The 21,661-nt window shown below is 39.8% G+C and overlaps 6 non-coding genes across 6 annotated transcripts; 4 read left to right on the forward strand and 2 right to left on the reverse strand.

Annotated features, from left to right (window-relative positions):
- The first annotated feature begins 614 nt into the window (after positions 1-614).
- LOC135017741 (U1 spliceosomal RNA) lies at positions 615-778 on the forward strand. The gene has a single exon (XR_010215532.1). It is a non-coding gene; the product is annotated as a U1 spliceosomal RNA (small nuclear RNA).
- Positions 779-930: 152 nt separating this feature from the next.
- LOC135017828 (U1 spliceosomal RNA) lies at positions 931-1,093 on the forward strand. The gene has a single exon (XR_010215615.1). It is a non-coding gene; the product is annotated as a U1 spliceosomal RNA (small nuclear RNA).
- A 674-nt stretch (positions 1,094-1,767) lies between these two features.
- Positions 1,768-1,931, forward strand: LOC135017789 (U1 spliceosomal RNA). The gene has a single exon (XR_010215579.1). It is a non-coding gene; the product is annotated as a U1 spliceosomal RNA (small nuclear RNA).
- Positions 1,932-2,083: 152 nt separating this feature from the next.
- Positions 2,084-2,246, forward strand: LOC135017953 (U1 spliceosomal RNA). The gene has a single exon (XR_010215726.1). It is a non-coding gene; the product is annotated as a U1 spliceosomal RNA (small nuclear RNA).
- Positions 2,247-16,420: 14,174 nt separating this feature from the next.
- On the reverse strand, positions 16,421-16,584 carry LOC135017822 (U1 spliceosomal RNA). Its single transcript, XR_010215609.1, has one exon. It is a non-coding gene; the product is annotated as a U1 spliceosomal RNA (small nuclear RNA).
- Positions 16,585-16,735: 151 nt separating this feature from the next.
- LOC135017717 (U1 spliceosomal RNA) lies at positions 16,736-16,899 on the reverse strand. The gene has a single exon (XR_010215510.1). It is a non-coding gene; the product is annotated as a U1 spliceosomal RNA (small nuclear RNA).
- Positions 16,900-21,661: the final 4,762 nt, after the last annotated feature.

A 21,661-nucleotide genomic window follows, 5' to 3' on the forward strand; every position in this document is an offset into this window, starting at 1 on the left:
GAGCCGCTCCCTTCTATGCCCTTGCGCACTATCCTGACTTCTCCTCCTTTCTGCTTACTTTGTGCCTTCCAACGCACAATGCGAACTACAGGTAGTGCTGCAGGGCCCACACCCTTTTACTTGCCTTACAGAGCAGCTCTGGAGCTGTTACAGTGCCCAGCTGCTGCAAGAAATCAGCTTGAATGCTTCAGGGGCTGGGGCATAGCCAACATGAGCCCCACACCGAAGGAGGGTGGAGGTGTTTAATGCAAACTAGGGGTCAGCCAAGTGCTGCAAAAGGCCACCATGCCCTGCACGCCCCTTTTCTCTTTTCATATGCAGACGAGGGTTGAAGCCAACTTTGACCCACTGCTTGGATGACATCACCATATGCAAATCTATCTGCTGCAGGCCTTCCCCCAGGAATGCTTGCACTAGTTGTTGCATTTGGTTTGTTGTTTGGGGGTGCTTCAGTATTAGGCAGCCTTCTGCCCTCCCATGTTCATCTGAAAATATGTGTTCTCCCTGCAGTTGTTGTCCCCAGATGAGAGTTCCCTTGTGCTGCCTCAGTTGAATCTCCTTTACTTGACAGAGATGTGCCTGAGCAGCGGCCCTCCCCAGCCATATCCCAAATCATACTTATTTTGCATAGGAGATACCATTGTTATGAAGATTGTTCTCCCAGGGTGCGGTTCATTCATTGCACTCTGGGTATGCTGACCCCTGTGATTTCCCCAAATGTGGGAAACTCGACTGCATTATTTGTGGTAGTGGTGGACTGTGTTTGTGCTTTCCTCTGGTCAGCTCTGGTAAAAGTCAGATTTCTTTGTCTCAGATCTTCCTCTAGCCTTGTTCTTCTTTCGAGAGTTCCTTTGTGCTGCCTCAGTTGGATCTCCTTCACTTGACAGGGGGGTGCCCGAGCAGCGACCCTCCCCAGCTCTAGCCCAACTCCTACTTACCTGCCAGGTGAGATACTATGATCATGAAGGTGCTTCTCCCAGGGCAAGGCTCACCCATTGCACTCTGGGTGTGCTGCCCCTGCAATTTCCCCAAATGTGGGAAACTTGACTGCATAATTTGTGTTTCCCCTGGTCGGCTCTCGTATAATTCAGATCTCTTTGTCTCAGGTCTCTCTCCAGCCTAGTTTGCTGTCTGTTTCCACTTCTATTTTCTTGAGCCCCTCCCTTCTATACCCTTGTGCACTATCCTGACTTCTCCTCCCGTCTGCTTACTTTGTGCCTTCCAATGCACAATGCAAACTACAGGTAGTGCTGCAGGGCCCACACCCTTTTACTTGCCTTACAGAGCAGCTCTGGAGCTGTTACAGTGCCCAGCTGCTGCAAGAAATCAGCTTGAATGCTTCATGGGATGGGGCATGGCCAACATGAGCCCCACACCAAAGGAGGGTGGGGGTGTTTAATGCGATCTAGGGGTCATCCAAGCAGCGCAAAAGGCCGCCATGCCCTGCACGCCCCTTTTCTCTTTTCATATGCAGATGAGGGTTGAAGCCAACTTTGACCCACTGCTTGGATAACATCGCCATATGCAAATCCATCTGCTGCAGGCCTTCCCCCAGGAATGCTTGCACTAGTTGTTGCATTTGGTTTGTTGTTTGGGGGTGCTTCAGTATTAGGCAGCCTTCTGCCCTCCCATGTTCATCTGAAAATATGTGTTCTCCCTGCAGTTGTTGTCCCCAGATGAGAGTTCCCTTGTGCTGCCTCAGTTGAATTTCCTTTACTTGACAGAGATGTGCCTGAGCAGCGGCCCTCCCCAGCCCTATCCCAAATCATACTTATTTTGCATAGGAGACACCATGGTCATGAAGATTGTTCACCCAGGGTGAGGTTCATTCATTGCATTCTGGGTATGCTGACCCCTGTGATTTCCCCAAATGTGGGAAACTCGCCTGCATTATTTGTGGTAGTGGGGGACTGTGTTTGTGTTTTCCACTGGTCAGCTCTGGTAAAAGTCAGATTTCTTTGTCTCAGATCTTCCTCTAGCCTTGTTCTTCTTTCGAGAGTTCCATTGTGCTGCCTCAGTTGGATCTCCTTCACTTGACAGGGGGGTGCCCGAGCAGCGACCCTCCCCAGCTCTAGCCCAACTCCTATTTACCTGCCAGGTGAGATACTATGATCTTGAAGGTGCTTCTCCCAGGGCAAGGCTCACCCATTGCACTCTGGCTGTGCTGCCCCTGCGATTTCCCCAAATGTGGGAAACTTGACTGCATAATTTGTGTTTCCCCTGGTCGGCTCTCGTATAATTCAGATCTCTTTGTCTCAGGTCTCTCTCCAGCCTAGTTTGCTGTCTGTTTCCACTTCTCTATTCTTGAGCCGCTCCCTTCTATGCCCTTGCGCACTATCCTGACTTCTCCCGTCTGCTTACTTTGTGCCTTCCAACGCACAATGCGAACTACAGGTAGTGCTGCAGGGCCCACACCCTTTTATTTGCCTTACAGAGCAGCTCTGGAGCTGTTACAGTGCCCAGCTGCTGCAAGAAATCAGCTTGAATGCTTCAGGGGCTGGGGCATAGTCAACATGAGCCCCACACCGAAGGAGGGTGGAGGTGTTTAATGCGAACTAGGGGTCATCCAAGCGCCGCAAAATGCCGCCATGCCCTGCATAACCCTTTTCTCTTTTCATATGCAGATGAGGGTTCCAGCCAACTTTGGCCCACTGCTTGGATGACATCACCGTATGCAAATTCGTCTCCTGCAGACCTTCCCCCAGGAATGCTTGTACTAGTTATTGCATATGGTTTGATATTTGATGGTGCTTCAGTATTAGGCAGCCTTCCGCCCTCCCATGTTCATCTGAAAAGATGTGGTCTCCCTGCAGTTGTTGTCCCCAGACGAGAGTTCCCTTGTGCTTCCTCAGTTGAATCTCCTTAACTTGACGGGGGAGGGGCTGCCCGAGCAGCCACCCTCCCCAGCCCTATCCCAACTCATACTTATTTTGCATATGAGATCTCTATATCATGAAGATTGTTCTCACAGGGTGAGGTTCATCCATTATATTTTAAAATAGGAAGGTTCAAATTACATATTTGAATTGCATCTATGTGCTGGATTCAAATGTCCCCCCCCTTCCTTTCTCAATTGTGCCCATCAGCAGCTATTCTAAGGTTGCTGCCAATGGGTGTGACACATTAATTTCTTCTGTGGGGTACACTGGACTCCACAAGGATTCACATTGGGGTGTAGAGTAGGATCTTGATCTGAGGCACCAACCGGCTCAAAGCTTTTGACTGTTCCCAAGATGCTCAGCGCATTCTCCTCTATAACCCCGCTTCCATGAACAGGGAGCTCAGTTTGTAGTTGTTGCCTTCAGTAGCAGGCCACTTAACAGGGGCCTGCCTCAAGCAGCCTATTCTTAGCTATTAATTTTGACAAGAAAAGAAGAACTTTTTTTATGAGAATCTACAAGGGCTGCAGCAGGCTAGGTCTAATAGACATCTTTACTGCAGCTTCATCACTCCCAGCGGCACTGTATACTCCCGTGCCCTGGTTGCTGGGTCACTGCAGCGGAGGCTCCGGTTTCTTCCTAAGGTCAGTCACACACAATGTAACACCCCGGTATAACAAGTGTGTAAACTATGTGGAACAGGTCAGGGATACCTTGATGGACTATTCCTCCTTCAGCAGCAGCTCTTCTCTATTCCTGGCAGAGAGGCAAGGTTTCCCCAGACACAAAGAAAGGCAGGCAGGGCTTTGTATGAAAGAATAAATGGTTTACCACATAACTCAGAAAAGGAACTGATTACAGTAGGGAAGGGAAAGATTTGATTCAAGCAACTTAAACACAGACACCATATACACTTTAAGTCATTACACAAATGGTAATATAACTAAATCTGAGATTAATACTATGTTGCTTAGTAATAGAAATCAACTTATGCAGACAATATTTAAGTCCCAGATAACATTGGTGTCACTGCAGGGAGTCTCTATGTGCACGTTGGGGCCCGGTTATGTTGTTACATAGTTATATGCAGCTATTGTCTCCTTTAGCTGTGAACAAAATATTGTAGCTCTGTGTAGTAAAGATGATTGTTTAAAACAAACTGGAGCTGCTTCCCATGTAAATCGCTGCATAGGTATAGTAAATATAGGATAATGTCCTTTGCAGTGGAGTAGGTTTCAGTATAAATATGGATTTATCTCACCCAGTCAATAGATGTTTCTGAGGCAGTTTCCCCTCAGATGTAGGCCAGTCAGCATTGGTATAAAGGCTTTATACTCTCCTGTCTCTGACACTTGCTGTGCACTCTCTTGGCTGAGAGTGTCATGGCGTTCTTACTTGTTAATTGCTGCACTTCCACTGCTGTATTTTGCACTACTGCTTACTCTCTCATGCAATTTTCAGCTTATTTGTCTCCCCTCTCTCAGCTGCTCATCTCTGCGTAATGGCGTCGCCAGCTCTTTCCTCACCATGGCTCCAACTGACTTCTCAAACTGCTGTTCAATTTTCTTTTAAATAAACTTTATTTAAAATGGCACAGGCAACTACACTGTTGTCAAAAATGTCCTTGTTGTTATGGGATATCACACGTGCCCCCCCCCAAAACATGCGTGTCCTCACGCATTTTGGTTTTATCCCTATATAAACTTCTCACTATATCCAGTCACATTCATTAGTGAACACAGATTATGTCTGAAACATTAACATTTATCAACATTTTTAACATCAGTATCTGATAGGTATAATTCCTTTTGTGCTATAGTACATTAACACATGCTCCTGGAGCAATCGGTTGAAATCTGGACAGTATATGGTCTTGAAAAGTTTGTCTAGGAAACCTCAACCCCCCTGCCATGGATGAGTATTGAACTCTTTCTAAACTGTCTTTGGGACATGCTGTACAAAACTGCAGCTGACTATGGTGGTTTTCTGTTTTGCAAGCCCTAGTCTTCTTGCCTCCTTGTCGGTGACAAACCACCTTAGTCTGCTGTAAATACATTTTATGAGCCTCTTCCATTCCATCTTGGGATTCAGTATCACAGCTGGTTTGGGACAATGGATTCTGGAGAGAAAGAGGCAGCAAGGTTCTTCTTACAGAACAGGTTGGACAGTTTCGGCACCATCTCTTGATGTCTTCCCTCATTTCAACCCAAAAGAACTTTTTCCAGATGCTTGTTTCCATCCTTTTGCACCCAGGGTGACCTGACTTGTCGTGATATTCTTCAAGCACATAACAAGCACTTTGTCTTGGAATTACAAGTTGACTGATCCTATAATGAGTATTAGGATCCACACTACATCGAACCAACTGTCCTTTCTCTTCAAACAGCCTTTCTCGCTGTCTCAACAACTTCAGGAGTTCTGGCGAGGATTCTTGCCTTTGTCGCTTGGTCAGGTATTTCCCAATCTTCAGTAAGGCTTTGAGGTGTCTTATCATCTGACTTTTATCTTGCAGGTGGTCAAAACTGGTTCCTTGAATAGGTTGCTCACAGTTTCTAGAACTGGATGCTATATTATTCATGCCTAACATTGAAGCATTCTTTCGGATAATCTGGACACTGGAGATGGGCATTTCTATCATTATTTGGCTAGCCTTATTTTTTTCATGTTCCTCTCTTACAGATAATTCTGTTATCATTCTTCCCTTTTGTTTGGCTATCCCAGGTTGAAGGCCTTGTTTCTCCTGGAGCTTGTCAGTTTGAAACTCTCCTTGGAGTGCTGCTACGAGCTCCTCACAGCAGTTCCGCAACACATTCATGCCCACTATCACTGGAGGCAATCCATCATCTTGGGCAGTGGTGATGATGAAGCCTTGCTGTGGTAGCACTGTTCGTCCGATTTGAATTTCAGCTTCCCAGTATCCTTTGCAAGGGATGCAGTGCCCATTGCTTGCAATCGGGTTTATCAATGTGGAAGTTGACGGAAACATCTGTTCCTCAGTCCAATGCTGCTCAAACTGTGTTGCTTGTATTGTGGTCACTTGTGATCCAGTGTCTAAGAGAGCGGGCATTGAGACTCCATTGATGCAAACTTGAACCACCGGGCATTGGCTAACATAACGGGTTAACCACATGAATTTGGAGTTTAAATGATCTGGCTGCTCAAATTCTCTCTTAATTTGTCCGCTTCCTTCACAGCTTTGAAAAATGGGTCGCCTTTGGGAGGCAAAGTGGCTGGAAAAAAGTGTCTCCCTGTTTCTATGTAGGTCCCATTGGGAACTGTTCAGTGGTCTCCTCTCCTGGCACCATTCCATTTCTTCATGGAGCAGTGCCTGCTGTCTCTTCAGAATCTGCAGGTCTCTGCGCATCTCTGTCACACCACGTGTCAGTTCAGCCAGCAGACTTCGTAACTCACTAGAAGAGTCAAATATGCATGTCTTTGAACATGGCACTGTCACTCCTTTTACTGTAGGTGGGTAAGTAGCTCCTTTAAAACTTGACTCCTGGGCATCAGAATTCTCTTGATACCGTGGCATCTCTGGAATAGACTCTTGTGGAACAGCCCCTGAAGTAAGACTGGAGCCTAGAACTTTAATCGCAGCCTCTTTAAAATCCAGGAATGTGCTTCCAGGCTTCTGCAATCTCAATAGTCGCAGCTGAGTTTTTACAAATTCGCCCCTTGCAACTTCAGTGAACTGGTCCAATAACATTTTCTCTTTGTCATGCACTTCCTCAGGGTCTGCTTGCTGAACATCTCTGAGTGCTTCCTGAAAGCTGAGGGCATAGCCCGTGAGTGACTCTCCTGGTTGTTGCTTTCGAGCAAAGAAGTGCATTTTAAGTTCTGACACTGTCCTTGTGTCAAATGTGGTAGCAAGCCTGTTGAGGATCTGGTCCACAGTCTTCTTCTCTTCAGTAGGCCAGGAAGTAACCTCTCTAAGTGCAAGCCCTTTCAACTGTCCCATCAAGATCTCCACCTTTTGCTGCTCTTTCAGCGGGTACAGACGAAACAAAGACTGCAGTAGTATCCTCATCAGTTTATTTTTGTCAATTACCATTTTAATAATCGGGTAAAGAAAATTAAGTGGATTTTTGAAAGAAAACAATACTGTCAATATACTATTAAAACAAATTAAAATGGTAAAAGTTATTGTACTTTAAGTAAAAATAAAAGAGCAAAAATATCAATCCCAGTTTTGGATTACTTTAATTAACAAAAAAAAATGCATATAGCAGAGGATAGTTTCAATCTGCCTACCTCTGGGCTATGGACCCAGCATGCTTCCATTACAGTACTCTGCTGCACATGTAATTGCAAGAGATCCTGAAGCACTCACTCATCATGGGAAAGTACCAATGTGTTTCTTCATTGGTTGATGGAAGAAACATCTTACAAAAACTCTCCAGATTATTGACTATTTAAAGTTTTTCTTGGAAACGTTCTAGATGAATGCTTATCAGCCTTTGTCAGTATGTACTTTTGCAAAGTGTCGCTGTGGCGCAATCAGTTAGTGTGTAAGGCTATTAACCAAAAGGTTGGTGGTTCAATCCCACCCAGGGACGTAATTGACCTTGTTATCAGATTTTGGTGATCTTTAAGTAGACAAGTCAAAATTTCAAAAACCCCTCTTATGGTGTAGGGTACCTGGCCTTCTCTGATGTAATCAGAGTTAGATTTGATTCAGTGATTTTATAAAAACAGCTAGGAAGCACAATTTAGCAGTGGTTTGCAGAGAAAAAGAAATATGCTGGCAAAAAAATCCAATTGAGTGATTAAACAGCTCTTCATTTTCTGGCTTTACTTTTATGCTAACAAATTTGTTCTCTGAAAAGTTTCCACAAAGCCAAATATCTGATTAACATCTTTGTAGGGATGGTTTTTCACCTATTACTAAATTAAACTTGCTTCATTGGAAAGGCAGCAAGATGCATCCTCATTTCAATATCTACTGAAATAATACAGGTTGACACCAGGAAACATTAACGCCACTGCATCCTTGCTGCTTTCTCATGTGGAAGTCTGTTTAATGTGAAAACAAGGTGATATCTAATTAGCACACAGGTAAGGAATTAAGAAAATCTTTATTTAAGGGTGAAGATGTTTCTCACAAAATCGTTGCCCCAATGCATCATTGAAATTCAAGCTGGAAAGATGATTTTAATATATCACTTGTACATTTTGTATTGCTCTTCTGGTGACAATGTAGTTTGTTTTTGTCAATTACCATTTTAATAATAGGGTAAAGAAAATTAAGTGGATTTTTGAAAGAAAACAATACTGTCAATATACTATTAAAACAAATTAAAATGGTAAAAGTTATTGTACTTTAAGTAAAAATAAATGCTAAAATATCAATCCCAGTTTTGGATTACTTTAATGAACAAAAAAAAATGCATATAGCAAAGGATAGTTTCAATCTGCCTACCTCTGGGTTATGGACCCAGCATGCTTCCATTACAGTACTCTGCTGCACATGTAAGTGCAAGAGATCCTGAAGCACTCACTCATCATGCGAAAGTACCAATGTGTTTCTTCATTGGTTGCTGGAAGAAACATCTTACAAAAACTCTCCAGATTATTGACTTTTTAAAGTTTTTCTAGGAAACGTTCTAGATGAATGCTTATTAGTCTTTGTCAGTATTTACTTTTTGCAAAGTGTCTCTGTGGCGCAATCGGTTAGTGTGTTCAGCTATTAATCAAAAGGTTGGTGGTTCAATCCCACCCAGGGACGTGATTGACCTTGTGATCAGATTTTGGTGATATTTAAGTAGACAAGTCAAAATTGCAAACCCCCTCTTATGGTGTAGGGTACCTGGCCTTCTCTGATGTAATCAGAGTTAGATTTGATTAAGTGATTTTATAAAAAAACAGCTAGGAAGCACAATTTAGCAGTGAGTTGCAGAGAAAAAGAAAAATGCTGGCAGAAAAATCCAATTGAGTGATTAAACAGCTCTTCATTTTCTGGCTTTATTTTTATGATAACAAATTTGTTCTCTGAAAAGTGTCCACAAAGCCAAGTATCTGATTAACATCTTTGTAGGGATGGTTTTTCACCTATTACTAAATTAAACTTGCTTCATTGGAAAGGCAGCAAGATGCATCCTCATTTCAATATCTACGGAAATAATACAGGTTGACACCATGAAACATTAACGCCACTGCATCTTTGCTGTTTTCTCATGTGGAAGTCTGTTTAATGTGAAAACAAGGTGATATCTAATTAGCACACAGGTAAGGAATTAAGAAAATCTTTATTTAAGGGTGAAGATGTTTCTCACAAAATCGTTGCCCCAATGCATCATTGAAATCCAAGCTGGAAAGATGATTTTAATATATTACTTGAACATTTTATATTGCTCTTCTGGTGATAATGTAGTTTGTTTTTGTCAATTACCATTTTAATAATCGGGTAAAGAAAATTAAGTGGATTTTTGAAAGAAAACAATATTGTCAATATACTATTAAAACAAATTAAAATGGTAAAAGTTATTGTACTTTAAGTAAAAATAAAAGAGCAAAAATATCAATCCCAGTTTTGGATTACTTTAATTAACAAAAAAAAATGCATATAGCAGAGGATAGTTTCAATCTGCCTACCTCTGGGTTATGGACCCAGCATGCTTCCATTACAGTACTCTGCTGCACATGTAAGTGCAAGAGATCCTGAAGCACTCACTCATCATGGGAAAGTACCAATGTGTTTCTTCATTGGTTGATGGAAGAAACATCTTACAAAAACTCTCCACATTATTGACTTTTTAAAATGTTTCTAGGAATCGTTCTAGATGAATGCTTATTAGCCTTTGTCAGTATGGACTTTTGCAAAGTGTTGCTGTGGTGCAATCAGTTACTGTGTAAGGCTATTAACCAAAAGGTTGGTGGTTCAATCCCACCCAGGGACGTAATTGACCTCGTTATCAGATTTTGGTGATCTTTATGTAGACAAGTCAAAATTTCGAAAACCCCTGTTATGGTGTAGGGTACCTGGCCTTCTCTGATGTAATCAGAGTTAGATTTGATTCAGTGATTTTATAAAAACAGCTAGGAAGCACAATTTAGCAGTGGGTTGCAGAGAAAAAGAAATATGCTGGCATAAAAATCAAATTGAGTGATTAAATAGCTCTTCATTTTCTGGCTTTATTTTTATGCTAACAAATTTGTTCTCTGAAAAGTGTCCACAAAGCCAAGTATCTGATTAACATCTTTGTAGGGATGGTTTTTCACCTATTACTAAATTAAACTTGCTTCATTGGAAAGGCAACAAGATGCATCCTCATTTCAATATCTACTGAAATAATACAGGTTGACACCAGGAAACATTAACGCCACTGCATCCTTGCTGCTTTCTCATGTGGAAGTCTGTTTAATGTGAAAACAAGGTGATATCTAATTAGCACACAGGTAAGGAATTAAGAAAATGTTTATTTAAGGGTGAAGATGTTTCTCACAAAATCGTTGCCCCAATGCATCATTTAAATTCAAGCTGGAAAGATGATTTTAATATATCATTTGTACATTTTGTATTGCTCTTCTGGTGACAATGTAGTTTGTTTTTGTCAATTACCATTTTAATAATCGGGTAAAGAAAATTAATTGGATTTTTGAAAGAAAACAATACTGTCAATATACTATTAAAACAAATTAAAATGGTAAAAGTTATTGTACTTTAAGTAAAAATAAAAGAGCAAAAATATCAATCCCAGTTTTAGATTACTTTAATTAACAAAAAAAATGCATATAGCAGAGGATAGTTTCAATCTGCCTACCTCTGGGTTATGGACCCAGCATGCTTCCATTACAGTACTCTGCTGCACATGTAAGTGCAAGAGATCCTGAAGCACTCACTCATCATGGGAAAGTACCAATGTGTTTCTTCATTGGTTGATGGAAGAAACATCTTACAAAAACTCTCCACATTATTGACTTTTTAAAATGTTTCTAGGAATCGTTCTAGATGAATGCTTATTAGCCTTTGTCAGTATGGACTTTTGCAAAGTGTTGCTGTGGCGCAATCAGTTACTGTGTAAGGCTATTAACCAAAAGGTTGGTGGTTCAATCCCACCCAGGGATGTAATTGACCTTGTTATCAGATTTTGGTGATCTTTATGTAGACAAGTCAAAATTTCAAACCCCCTCTTATGGTGTAGGGTACCTGGCCTTCTCTGATGTAATCAGAGTTAGATTTGATTCAGTGATTTTATAAAAACAGCTAGGAAGCACAATTTAGCAGTGGGTTGCTGAGAAAAAGAAATATGCTGGCAAAAAAATCCAATTGAGTGATTAAACAGCTCTTCATTTTCTGGCTTTATTTTTATGCTAACAAATTTGTTCTCTGAAAAGTGTCCACAAAGCCAAGTTTCTGATTAACACCTTTGTAGGGATGGTTTTTCACCTATTACTAAATTAAACTTGCTTCATTGGAAAGGCAGCAAGATGCATCCTCATTTGAATATCTACTGAAATAATACAGGTTGACACCAGGAAACATTAACGCCACTGCATCCTTGCTGCTTTCTCATGTGGAAGTCTGTTTAATGTGAAAACAAGGTGATATCTAATTAGCACACAGGTAAGGAATTAAGAAAATCTTTATTTAAGGGTGAAGATGTTTCTCACAAAATCGTTGCCCCAATGCATCATTGAAATTCAAGCTGGAAAGATGATTTTAATATATCACTTGTACATTTTGTATTGCTCTTCTGGTGACAATGTAGTTTGTTTTTGTCAATTACCATTTTAATAATCGGGTAAAGAAAATTAAGTGGATTTTTGAAAGAAAACAATACTGTCAATATACTATTAAAACAAATGAAAATGGTAAAAGTTATTGTACTTTAAGTAAAAATAAAAGAGCAAAAATATCAATCCCAGTTTTGGATTACTTTAATTAACAAAAAAAAACGCATATAGCAGAGGATAGTTTCAATCTGCCTACCTCTGGGCTATGGACCCAGCATGCTTCCATTACAGTACTCTGCTGCACATGTAATTGCAAGAGATCCTGAAGTACTCACTCATCATGGGAAAGTACCAATGTGTTTCTTCATTGGTTGATGGAAGAAACATCTTACAAAAACTCTCCAGATTATTGACTATTTAAAGTTTTTCTAGGAAACGTTCTAGATGAATGCTTATTAGCCTTTGTCAGTATGTACTTTTGCAAAGTGTCGCTGTGGCGCAATCAGTTAGTGTGTACGGCTATTAACCAAAAGGTTGGTGGTTCAATCCCACCCAGGGATGTAATTGACCTTGTTATCAGATTTTGGTGATCTTTAAGTAGACAAGTCAAAATTTCAAAAACCCCTGTTATGGTGTAGGGTACCTGGCCTTCTCTGATGTAATCAGAGTTAGATTTGATTCAGTGATTTTATAAAAACAGCTAGGAAGCACAATTTAGCAGCGGTTTGCAGAGAAAAAGAAATATGCTGGCAAAAAAATCCAATTGAGTGATTAAACAGCTCTTCATTTTCTGGCTTTATTTTTATGCTAACAAATTTGTTCTCTGAAAAGTGTCCACAAAGCCAAGTATCTGATTAACATCTTTGTAGGGATGGTTTTTCACCTATTGCTAAATTAAACTTGCTTTATTGGAAAGGCAGCAAGATGCATCCTCATTTCAATATCTACGGAAATAATACAGGTTGACACCAGGAAACATTAACGCCACTGCATCCTTGCTGCTTTCTCATGTGGAAGTCTGTTTAATGTGAAAACAAGGTGATATCTAATTAGCACACAGGTAAGGAATTAAGAAAATCTTTATTTAAGGGTGAAGATGTTTCTCACAAAATCGTTGCCCCAATGCATCATTGAAATTCAAGCTGGAAAGATGATTTTAATATATCACTTGTACATTTTGTATTGCTCTTCTGGTGACAATGTAGTTTGTTTTTGTCAATTACCATTTTAATAATAGGGTAAAGAAAATTAAGTGGATTTTTGAAAGAAAACAATACTGTCAATATACTATTAAAACAAATTAAAATGGTAAAAGTTATTGTACTTTAAGTAAAAATAAAAGAGCAAAAATATCAATCCCAGTTTTGGATTACTTTAATTAACAAAAAAAAAATGCATATAGCAGAGGATAGTTTCAATCTGCCTACCTCTGGGTTAAGGGGCCCAGCATGCTTCCATTGCAGTACTCTGCTGCACATGTAAGTGCAAGAGATTCTGAAGCACTCACTCATCATGGGAAAGTACCAATGTGTTTCTTCATTGGTTGATGGAAGAAACATCTTACAAAAACTCTCCAGATTATTGACTTTTTAAAGTTTTCTAGGAAACGTTCTAGATGAATGCTTATTAACCTTTGTCAGTATGGACTTTTGCAAAGTGTCTCTGTGGTGCAATCGGTTAGTGTGTTTGGTTATTAACCAAAGGGTTGGTGGTTCAATCCCACCCAGGGATGTTATTGACCTTGTCATCAGATTTTGGTGATCTTTAAGTAGACAAGTCAAAATTTCAAACCCCCTCTTATGGTGTAGGGTACCTGGCCTACTCTGATGTAATCAGAGTTAGATTTGATTAAGTGATTTTATCAAAAAACAGCTAGGAAGCACAATTTAGCAGTGGTTTGCAGAGAAAATGAAATATGCTGGCAGAAAAATCCAATTGAGTGATTAAACAGCTCTTCATTTTCTGGCTTTATTTTTATGCTAACTAATTTATTCTCTGAAAAGTGTCCACAAAGCCAAGTATCGGATTAACATCTTTGTAGGGATGGTTTTTCACCTATTACTAAATTAAACTTGCTTCATTGGAAAGGCAGCAAGATGCATCCTCATTTCAATATCTACTGAAATAATACAGGTTGACACCAGGAAACATTAACGCCACTGCATCCTTGCTGCTTTCTCATGTGGAAGTCTGTTTAATGTGAAAACAAGGTGATATCTAATTAGCACACAGGTAAGGAATTAAGAAAATCTTTATTTAAGGGTAAGATGTTTCTCACAAAATCGTTGCCCCAATGCATCATTGAAATTCAAGCTGGAAAGATGATTTTAATATATCACTTGTACATTTTGTATTGCTCTTCTGGTGACAATGTAGTTTGTTTTTGTCAATTACCATTTTAATAATCGGGTAAAGAAAATTAAGTGGATTTTTGAAAGAAAACAATACTGTCTATATACTATTAAAACAAATTAAAAAGGTAAAAGTTATTGTACTTTAAGTAAAATAAAAAGAGCAAAAATATCAATCCCAGTTTTGGATTACTTTAATTAACAAAAAAAAAATGCATATAGCAGAGGATAATTTCAATCTGCCTACCTCTGGGTTATGGACCCAGCATGCTTCCATTACAGTACTCTGCTGCACATGTACAGTAAGTGCAAGAGATCCTGAAGCACTCACTCATCATGGGAAAGTACCAATGTGTTTCTTCATTGGTTGATGGAAGAAACATCTTACAAAAACTCTCCAGATTATTGACTATTTAAAGTTTTTCTAGGAAACGTTCTAGATGAATGCTTATTAGCCTTTGTCAGTATGTACTTTCACAAAGTGTCGCTGTAGCGCAATCAGTTAGTGTGTAAGGCTATTAACCAAAAAGTTGGTGGTTCAATCCCACCCAGGGACGTAATTGACCTTGTGATCAGATTTTGGTGATATTTAAGTAGACAAGTCAAAATTTCAAACCCTCTCTTATAGTGTAGGGTACCTGGCCTACTCTGATGTAATCAGTTAGATTTGATTAAGTGATTTTATAAAAAAAACAGCTAGGAAGCACAATTTAGCAGTGGGTTGCAGAGAAAAAGAAATATGCTGGCAGAAAAATCCAATTGAGTGATTAAACAGCTCTTCATTTTCTGGCTTTATTTTTATGCTAACAAATTTGTTCTCTGAAAAGAGTCCACAAAGCCAAGTATCTGATTAACACCTTTGTAGGGATGGTTTTTCACCTATTACTAAATTAAACATGCTTCATTGGAAAGGCAGCAAGATGCATCCTCATTTCAATATCTACTGAAATAATACAGGTTGACACCAGGAAACATTAACGCCACTGCATCCTTGCTGCTTTCTCATGTGGAAGTCTGTTTAATGTGAAAACAAGGTGATATCTAATTAGCACACAGGTAAGGAATTAAGAAAATCTTTATTTAAGGGTGAAGAGGTTTCTCACAAAATCGTTGCCCCAATGCATCATTGAAATTCAAGCTGGAAAGATGATTTTAATATATCACTTGTACATTTTGTATTGCTCTTCTGGTGACAATGTAGTTTGTTTTTGTCAATTACCATTTGAATAATAGGGTAAAGAAAATTAAGTGGATTTTTGAAAGAAAACAATACTGTCAATATACTATTAAAACAAATTAAAATAATAAAAGTTATTGTACTTTAAGTAAAAATAAAAGAGCAAAAATATCAATCCCAGTTTTGGATTACTTTAATTAACAAAAAAAAAATGCATATAGCAGAGGATAGTTTCAATCTGCCTACCTCTGGGTTATGGGCCCAGCATGCTTCCATTGCAGTACTCTGCTGCACATGTAAGTGCAAGAGATCCTGAAGCACTCACTCATCATGGGAAAGTACCAATGTGTTTCTTCATTGGTTGATGGAAGAAACATCTTACAAAAACTCTCCAGATTATTGACTTTTTAAAGTTTTTCTAGGAAACGTTCTAGATGAATGCTTATTAGCCTTTGTCAGTATATGCTTTTGCAATGTGTCTCTGTGGCGCAATCAGTTAGCGTGTTCGGTTATTAACCAAAAGGTTGGTGGTTCAATCCTACCCAGGGACGTAATTTACTTTGTTATCAGATTTTGGTGATCTTTAAGTAGACAAGTCAAAATTTCAAACCCCCTCTTATGGTGTAGGGTACCTGGCCTTCTCTGATGTAATCAGAGTTAGATTTGATTAAGTGATTTTATAAAAGAACAGCTAGGAAGCACAACTTAGCAGTGGGTTGCAGAGAAAAAGAAATACGCTTGCAGAAAAATCCAATTGAGTGATTAAACAGCTCTTCATTTTCTGGCTTTATTTTTATGCTAACAAATTTGTTCTCTGAAAAGTGTCCACAAAGCCAAGTATCTGATTAACACCTTTGTAGGGATGGTTTTTCACCTATTACTAAATTAAACTTGCTTCATTGGAAAGGCAGCAAGTGATGTCATCCAAGCAGTGGGTCAAAGTTGGCTTCATCCCTCGTCTGCTTATGAAAAGAGAAAAGGGATATGCAGGGCATGGCGGCCTTTTGCGACGCTTGGATGACCCCTAGTTCGCAATAAACACCCCCACCCTCCTTCGGTGTGGGGCTCATGTTGGCCATGCCCCAGCCCCTAAAGCATTCAAGCTGATTTCTTGCAGCAGCTGGGTACTGTAACAGCTCCAGAGCTGCTCTGTAAGGCAAGTAAAAGGGTGTGGGCCCTGCAGCACTACCTGTAGTTTGCATTGTGCATTGGAAGGCACAAAGTAAGCAGACGGGAGGAGAAGTCAGGATAGTGCACAAGGTTATAGAAGGGATGGGCTCAAGAAAAGAGAAGTGGAAACAGACAGCATACTAGGCTGGAGAGAGACCTGAGACAAAGAGATCTGAATTATACGAGAGCCGTCCAGGGGAAACACAAATTATGCAGTCAAGTTTCCCACATTTGGGGAAATCGCAAGGGGCAGCACACCCAGAGTGCAATGGGTGAGCCTTGCCCTGGGAGAAGCACCTTCATGATCATAGTATCTCACCTGGCAGGTTAGTAGGAGTTGGGCTAGAGCTGGGGAGGGTCGCTGCTCGGGCACTACCTTTCAAGTGAAGGAGATCCAACTGAGGCAGCACAAGGGAACTCTCAAAAGAAGAACAAGGCTAGAGGAAGATCTGAGACAAAGAAATCTGACTTTTACCAGAGCTGACCAGAGGAAAGCACAAACACAGTCCACCACTACCACAAATAATGCAGTCGAGTTTCCCACATTTGGGGAAATCACAGGGGTCAGCATACCCAGAATGCAATGAATGAACCTCACCCTGGGAGAACAATCTTCATGACAATAGTATCTCCTATGCAAAATAAGTATGATTTGGGATAGATGATACTGGATGTGTACACAACCGCCCACACACCAACCTTGTGTGGACAGAAGTATACACTCTCCGGCGCCAGTACCCGCTGGATCAAGGAGATTTTAGACAATGGCGGAGACTGCTGCTCCTGATACAGGGATAATTGCAATCCCTATATTGAACAAAAAAACACAAAAACTACCCACACAGGTGTGACCCTCTGTAGGAAATCAGTAGCGCTGTCCCCACCATTTATCGGAGATAATCAATAAATAATTAAAAAATGGCTAATTACTATTAAATTTTAAAACATATAAATCATATTTTATTAACATATATTGCTGCAGCAAAATTGACATACATAAAAATGCATATTGTGTATAGTGGATGCCTTTAATGTAAATGCTCCACATACACAAATGTATATACTTAATTACGTTTATTCTCTGAGGCTTGGATTTTAATAAGCTGACTTCAAAATGTCCACATAGATTAATGATAGACCAATGAGCTCGGCATTTACGGACACTGCTTGCATGAGTATGTCCTTAATTAATTAATGTCCCGAAAAAGATGTGTGCACACATATATCACTTTGAATGGATAGTTACCATGGGCGATAAGTTTTTCATTCACCTCTTTAGAACAGTCTGTTTAGGACCGTCCCAATTGGAAAGACTCCCTCTGCTGGTGCTTGTCCATTTACTGCAGAATATCTGGAGACAATATCCACGGGAATCCGTCCACAGTGCTCCGGCTCCCTCTGCTGGTGGCTAACCGCAATTGCAGGTGGACTGGCTGTTTTGTCGTAGCCAGAAGCCGGTGATCGTGTAAAACAAGCAGGAGGTGATAGTCACTGCCAGTAGGTCCTTCGAAAACGCGTTTCTCCGCCTTCCCAGTGCGTTCAGCGGCTTCCTCAGTTCGAATGACCATCATCCCAATGAACACTTTATATAGCCCCACTTATTTGAAATTCCCGCGGCCATTCGCGCATGCGCACTCAAACGTGCGTTCCAAGCCTCAGTCTCATTACAAACTTTAAATAGACTCCAGCGGCCATTTTAGCTGGTTAAAACACACGATCCAAGCCTCATTATCACACCCGGAAGTTGCATCCATCGTTCTTATTAACAATATTAGAATCAAGCCTCGTTTTAAAACATAATTATCTACAACTTCATATTCAATTATACTGAACTCTAATGCAATTTGCTCAACAAGATTACGTCACTTAGTTTAATCATAATTAATTTATCATGATTACAAGTAATCCATGTCTTATTTGACAACATCAGTACAAATATGACCGTATTTAAGAACAATATTAATACTAGTCAACACATCCTATTTTATTAGCACAGGTGATAAATATATTAAATATACTGCTCAACAGTATCATTACTCGGAAATAAAAGGGGACTAATTTTGATTATAATTTGTACTTTATAATTTATAATTTAGATCCCCACACGCCATCTTGTGGTTCAAATACATAATTACACCCCTTCGTATTGTTATACATAATCCTGTTATCTCCATCTCCTTAATCCAGCATCATAAGGAACCATATCCTATCCCACCCCCCCATATATTATATGTCAAGAATGATATTTATAAAAATCAAATATTTATATTATAAATATTAAACATTTGAACTTAGATTTTATTTAACTCAACCGTATCATTCAGACCCTGCGGGATCAAGGTTTTTAGGCTAAAGATCCAGAAAGCCTCTTTCTTACATAACCTTTTATACCTATCACCTCCTCTACTGGTTACCGCCACTTGTTCAATTGCCATGATTTGTAGATTATCACTTTTCCCTCCATTGCATTCCAAAATATGGCGGTATAGGTAGGTGTTTCCTACTTTTTTATCTATCTGTCTTTTATGCTCCATGAACCTAACGTGAAGTGCCCGAGTGGTGCGCCCCACGTACTGTGCTCCACAACCACACTGTAAGACGTAGATAACATACATGGATCTACAATTCAGAAAACTTTTTATATTGAATTTCTCTCCCGATACAGATGAGACAAATTGTGTGGTTTTCTTTTTTGTGTGTTTGCATGTTGTACAGTTTAGTCTACCACACTTATGGAACCCTAATGGCGGTTTGGGTATCCATGTATCTATTTGTCCCCCTTGGGCATCTGGAGCCATGGATTTTTCCCCAGGTCTCCTAAAAAAACTTGGAGCTAGTGCGGACTTCAGACTATCTGACTTCCGAAATATTACCTGTTCACTAAGGACTACATTGGAGTTCAACATCTCATCCAACTTGAGAATAGAAAAGTTCTTCTTAATTATCCTCTTGATCTTGTATGCACTAGTATTATACTTAGTTACAAACATTGTTGTCCTATCCGTCATTTTGTTATTTTTCTTTCTAGTATTTTTGCTGGTGGTATCCAATAAATGGTCTCTTTCCATATTTTCCACCTCCTTCCAAGCCTGGTCAAGAACAGATATTGGATACCCCTGCGTAAGAAACGCCCCATAGAGAGATTCCATTTGTTCTCTTGCTCCTTCTTTGGTGGAACAATTCCTTTTTATCCGAAGGAACTGGCCCTTCGGTATATTATCCTTCCATCGTTGTAAATGACTACTTTTGTAATGTAAATATCGGTTTTGATCTACCTCCTTAACAAAAGTATTTGTTATAATGATGTCATTTTCGATCTTAAGTGCTATATCCAAAAAAGTGACCTGTGTGGGGTGGCAGTACCCCGTAAACTTCAAACCATAATTATTGCAATTCAAACTGGCAACAAATTCTTCTGCTGATTCAGTGCTCCCCTCCCAAATGAAAAATAAATCATCAATGAAACGGCCATAAAGAACCAGGCTCGCCCCGAGATCACTGGTCCACACATGTTGTTCCTCGAACCGCCCCATAAACAGGTTGGCGAAACTCGGAGCGAACCTGGTTCCCATGGCCGTCCCCCTAGTCTGTAAATAATATCGTTTATCAAAAATAAAATAATTATGTTCGAGTATAAATCTAATACTCTCCAAAATCAACCACCGCAATTCTTCCCCTATATTAGGGTCTCTTAACAGATAAAATGCCACTGCCTCAATCCCCAACTGGTGCTCAATGTTAGAATATAATGATTCTACATCACATGTGATAAAACAATAAGTTGACTGCCATTTAATATTTTTAATTAAATTTAAAAAATGTGTAGTGTCCTTAATGTGTGATTTTAATTTGACAACATAACCCTGTAAAAAACTGTCTATAAAAAAAGATAAATTGCTGGTCAATGAATCTACCCCCGCAATAATGGGTCTTCCCGGGGGGTTAATTAAAGTTTTATGTACTTTTGGAAGACAATAATACGTGGGAATTACCGGATTATCAGAAAACAAAAAACATTGAGTTTCTCTGGATATAGCACCTAAATCCACTGCCCTATTTAGCAAGATTTTTAATTCCTTTTGAAACTGTGCGGTGGGATTGTGGGTCAGTCTTGAATACAGGTGGACGTTGTTTAATTGTCTATTGGCCTCCGCCAAGTACATCACTGTATCCATTACCACAATCCCACCGCCTTTATCAGCTTGTTTAATAGTCAAGGAGGGATCCCCCCTCAAGATTTTAAGTGCTGATCGTTCCTTAGTACTCAAATTATCCTTTAACGATTGTTTCTCTGATTTTTGGCACATCTCCCTAAATTGTTCTAATGTTGACTTATAGAAGCTCTCAATATAGGGCCCTCTATAAGTCAGCGGGTAAAACTCAGACTTATTTTTAAATCTGTTTGTCCCATTACCATCAAATATTTTAGTATAGTCCTCCTTATTCGACTCATTCGTTGATTCATCTGCCAAGGATTCTAATATATCAACCATTAATTGGTCATCCTGATCCAATATAATGGGATTACCTTCAATACCTTTTTTCTTCATATTTTTCATCGCGAAATATCGCTTTCTACTTAGCGTTCTGATATATCTATTAAGATCAACGAATAGATCGAATAAGTTGGGTTTTTGGGCGGGAGCAAAGTTTAAGCCCTTTTCAAGCAATCTCAGTTGATCTGGACCCAACTTTTTTGAGGACAAATTAAAAACCCCTTTTCCCTTCACTTTAATTTCATGTTTTTTACTTGACCTACTCTTTTTTCCTCTCTTTCCTCTGGCTCTTGTTCTCTTTGCCTTTTTCCGGACCACCCTGTTCCTTCGTACTTTCTTTGTGGACGGTTTTGGAATCTGTGGCTGTCCTCCAAAAAATTATTTGTGCCACCATGGGTGTTCGACTGTTGCCTATTCTTCCCTCCCATATCTACCCAATCATCCCTTCCAGAGTCTCTTCTACTCCACTTGGAATATGGGGCTGGGGATTTGACACTATTTTGTTGGAATAAATTATCATGCCTATTCCTATAGGTATTTGGTTCCCAATTCCCCTCATCCTGATTCCTAAAACTCCTGGAATCTCTCCGATCAATTGGGGTTCTTGGTCCCCTGTAATGACCTAATCTATGTTCAAGATTTTGTCTGGGTCCTAATTCCCTTTTAGAGGGTTTTTGGTCATAGATGTTGTCCCTCCTTCTATTGTAAGTGTGAACCTCTCCCTTTTGATAGTCTAATTTATCCCGATTTAGTTTGTTGTTTTTTCTGAAGACTAAGGTTTTTTCAAAATCCTCCACCTTACGATTTACTCTCAGATCTCTTTCATTGAATCCTTCGTCTTCAGAAAAAGATTTCAACAAATCCTGGGTCTTTTCAATTTCCTTCTGTATCACACTAACTTTGTCTTCCCTAAAT

Source organism: Pseudophryne corroboree, unplaced genomic scaffold, assembly GCF_028390025.1.
Source record: "Pseudophryne corroboree isolate aPseCor3 unplaced genomic scaffold, aPseCor3.hap2 scaffold_320, whole genome shotgun sequence".
NCBI classification, from domain to species: domain Eukaryota; kingdom Metazoa; phylum Chordata; class Amphibia; order Anura; family Myobatrachidae; genus Pseudophryne; species Pseudophryne corroboree.